Here is a 4,228-nt window from a genome sequence, read left to right on the forward strand (position 1 = left end):
CTGAAAAAGTCATCAAATTTGTGACAAACTCTAGGCTGGGAAAGAGAGCAGATATAGTAATACATCATATAATAGAACCACCATGATTCCAATAGGTTGAAACAAAGAATGGAAACCAAGGAGAATTAATGCAAACTTTCAGTAACTATTTTTGAGTATACATGTCTTGTAATAGGATCAGCACTATAATCCCTGCCCTAAATTTAACAGATAAGAAGTCCAGCATTTCTATTGATGATAATGGTGATAATGGTAGCTGCCTTTTATTGTGCAAATATTATGTGTTAGGCATTATGCTCAGGGGATTATCTTCCATGTCCATCAGAATGCTTTCAGCTGTAAGAGTACCTAACCAAAATGTGCTTAAGCAGTAGGGGTTTCCTATCTCATAGCCATTGGTGAGGAGTGGCTGGTTCCAGGGTTGGTTGATTGAGCAGCAAAACAACATCCTGGAGGATCCATCCTCCAACACTGATATTCTAGGCATGCAGGCAACATCTCCTCTTGTGGTTGCAATGATTTCTTGTGACTGAAATGATACCAGATGATACCAGCTGCCACATACAAATCTCAAAATCTAGAAAAGTACACCTCCTACTTGTCTCTTTTTATTGGTTGGGAAACCCTACTCCAGAAGGTCTGTACAGATTTCCCCCACATCTCATTGTCCAGGATCAAATCATTTACAGAAACTTAAACCAATCAGTGACAAGAGGAATGAGACTGCCAATATCATCTTAGGCCAATCAGAATGGTTCAGTTTCCCTGAACACATCGAACACACCCTACTCAAATAAAACTGGGCTCTACAGGTGAAGAAGAGGAGGATAGCTGGAAAATGGCAATCAGGTAGATAAGCAGCAGTGTCTGCTGCACATACATTATTATTTTAATAAAGCATCCTCTAACGAGTCATTACCTCATTTTATAGATGAGGAAACTGAAGCTCAGAGAAGTCAAGTGAAGTGTCCATAGTCACACAACTAGATGTTGGAAAATCTCGTATTCCTAACACCATGTTGATGGTTCTGAAATTTTGTGCATGTAAGAAATATCAGCACAGATTATTAGTAAAAAAAGTAGATTACCAAGCACCACATTCAGAGATTCTGATTCCATAGTCCAGAGTAGGAGCCCTCATTCTTCATTTTTAACAAATAATCCTAGGTAACTGGGTAGTGATTGTCTATGAACTACATTTCATGGAAGATCACAGGATTAACTATCATTTGGGCAGAAGTCTGATTTCTTTTTTTTAAACTTGATTTTCTGGAAGCCTCAGATCCATTATCTCCAAAGCCACCCTTCTTTCTTATGCACCACCATAGAACTACCTCACTGAATTTTCTCTATAATCTACCTATGTTAAATTCTATGTTGTATCTAGGTCTGGCCCCCTAATTTAAAAAGGATACAGATAAAATATCACATGAGGGGAACAAGTTTGAAGGAGAATCAAAATAGATCTTCTAAGTAGCCATTGAAGAATTTAGGAAGATTTAGAGCCGAATATAGTCAACTCTTTGGGGTAGGAAAGTTGGGAAAGTCATCATAAACCTTCAAATATGAGCCAGAAGTTAACACGTGATTCAAGCTGAGAGTATAAGATTGGGTAGCTGTATGGATAGCATGGGAACTCAGAAGAATGGTTTACTGAAACACAATGAAGTAGATGAGAATATATTCTATGAAGGTATAATAAAAATGCACTTGAATTAATACCACTTTCTATGTAGTTATATTTGATGTGCAATTTTTTTAAATGTTTTTATTTTTTATTTATTTTGGCCAGACCATGTGGCCTGTGGGATCTCAGTTTCCCGATCAGGGACTGATCCTGGGCCGTGGCAGTGAAAGCACTGAATCTTCCCGCTGGACCACTAGGGAACTCCCTTGATGTATAATCTGAAATGCAATTAGGTTCATTTGTTTCTGTTTACACTCAAGTTTAATGTTTGCCTTTTTTTCCCTTTGGAATTAATTTTACTTTTCAAATACATATAACTTTTACATGATTCAAAAGTCAAAACTATAAAAAGATAAACTCAGAAATCTTACTTCCATTCCTATCCTTCCTGCTCATTGCTTGTAACCCTCCTGTTGTTGTTGGTTTAGTTGCTAACCTGTGCCTGACCTTTTGTGACCCCACGAACTGTATAACCCACCAGGCTCCTCTGTCCATGGGATTTCCCAGGCAAGAATACTGTAGCTGGTTGCCATTTCCTTCTCCAAGGGATCTTCCTGAGCCAGGTATAGAACCCGTGTGTCCGGCATTGCCGGAGGATTCTTTACCGGCTGAGCCACAAAGGAAGCCCCACAATCCTCCTAGGTGGCTATTTTTATGAGCTTGTAGATTATCCTTAACATATCTTTTTTGCAAATAAAACCCATGTTTTCCCTTTTTTATTACTGTTATGTATTTTGAAATTTCAGAAAGCTTATTTTTTGACTGTAGTGCTTACTTTTATATTAATATTTTGTTTTTTAAAATGAAAGGTCATGATTCCCTTTTTCCTTGCATGGATTTCTAAATTGCTTTAGACTTTTAACTGACATCTTTTGACTCCCACTTATATTGAGCATTACCTGCATGCCTACCAATGGTCTTATTTTACTTTCCCTTTCTCTTCTCCAATGTTTTTAGTTGTGTTATTTCCAATTTGTCAGAATGTTTAATATTTACATGCTATTCTTCCACTTTTCCCCCATTTGTACTTAAGTCTTAGACCTATGTTTAAGTATAATCAGTGCTTTTGTTTCTGTTTCCCTTGACAGGATACAGGTCATTATCCAGGAGATTTCTTAGGATGGGAACATAATTATATATATTCTGATTTCTTGCATCTTTAAAACTATCTGCCTACAGTCTTGATATTTAAAGGACTTCCTGGCTAGATAACACAGCCTTGTTTTTAAAAGTGGAAATGGAAACAATTTGAGTAACCAACAACTAGGGATTGTATAAATAGATTGTTATGCTGAGTCGCTTCAGTCGTGTCCGACTCTGTGCGACCCCATAGACGGCAGCTCACCAGGCTCTGCCGTCCCTAGGATTCTCCAGGCAAGAATACTGGAGTGGGTTGCCATTTCTTTCTCCAGTGCATGAAAGGGAAAAGTGAAAGTGAAGTCGCTCAGTCGTGTCCGACTCTTAGCGACCCCATGGACTGTAGCCTACCAGGCTCCTCCGTCCATGGGATTTTCCAGGCAAGAGTACTAGAGTGGGGTGCCATTGCCTTCTCCGTATAAATAGATTATGCTCAGTTAAATAATGGAATCCTGGCTTATACAGCCATTGTGCATGCTACAACCACTGTGGAAAAATATAAAATGATATATAAAACCTAGCATGATCCTTGGTGGTCCAATGGCTAAGACTCTGCACTCCAAATGCGGGGGACCCAGGTTCAATCCCTAGTCAAGGAAAGAGATCCCACGTACCTCAACTAAGGCCTGGTGCAGTCAAATAAATATGTATATAAAAAATACATAATAAAGTATCAGGATGCTACAAATGTGTATGCGTGTATGTTTAGCAAAAAGCAGGTTGTGATACACACAAAAGTTAGGAGTAATTTCCTCTGATGAATATGATGTTAAGGATGATTTTTTAAAACTAGGCAAAGAGCTAAAATTTCAAGGTTTATTTTTAATGTGTTGGTTTTAATCGATATCATAAGACACAGCATACCAAGGAGAGAGCAGAATGATCTAGTTGGCAAGCTCGGGACAGCCTAGGCTGGTTTCAGTGCCCTCCTGTGCTAGGTACTCAATCAATGTTTGCTGGTGATGAAGAAACTAAAATTAGTCACTCCCAGGCAGAGTCATTTTAAGCAATAACTTTTTGGAATATATCTCCTGTCTTCCAGGGTTGTGCTGAAGATGAAATGAAGTAGTATGTACGTAAAACTGCAAGTCTTGGGGCTGGCATACAGTTAAGTATACCTATCACTTCATCTAAGAGGGGAAGATAAGATTAGTAGCACCTACTTCCAGATAACTAATAGGGACATATTCGGCTTTATTTATTTTGAAGAACAGATAAACAATATGAGCAGAGAGCCAGTAAAAAGACCCTCAGGCAGCCTGTAAGGGTGTTATAGAAAAACACAAGAGGGAGAAGAGAACAGACATACAGAGAGAAAAAGCAAGACAGAAGAGGTTTAGAGATCATCAGAGTCTATAATTGTTAGGGCTTCTACTTGCCTATGAGTAAGAGTGGAGGAAATCT

General features: G+C 38.5%; 1 non-coding gene across 1 annotated transcript; it reads left to right on the forward strand.

Annotated features, from left to right (window-relative positions):
• Positions 1 to 3,350: 3,350 nt before the first annotated feature.
• TRNAW-CCA (transfer RNA tryptophan (anticodon CCA)) lies at positions 3,351 to 3,423 on the forward strand. The gene has a single exon. It is a non-coding gene; the product is annotated as a tRNA-Trp (tRNA).
• Positions 3,424 to 4,228: the final 805 nt, after the last annotated feature.

The sequence above is a fragment of the Giraffa tippelskirchi genome, chromosome 4 (assembly GCF_054371585.1).
Source record: "Giraffa tippelskirchi isolate mGirTip1 chromosome 4, T2T-mGirTip1v1.2.pri, whole genome shotgun sequence".
NCBI classification, from domain to species: Eukaryota; Metazoa; Chordata; class Mammalia; order Artiodactyla; family Giraffidae; genus Giraffa; species Giraffa tippelskirchi.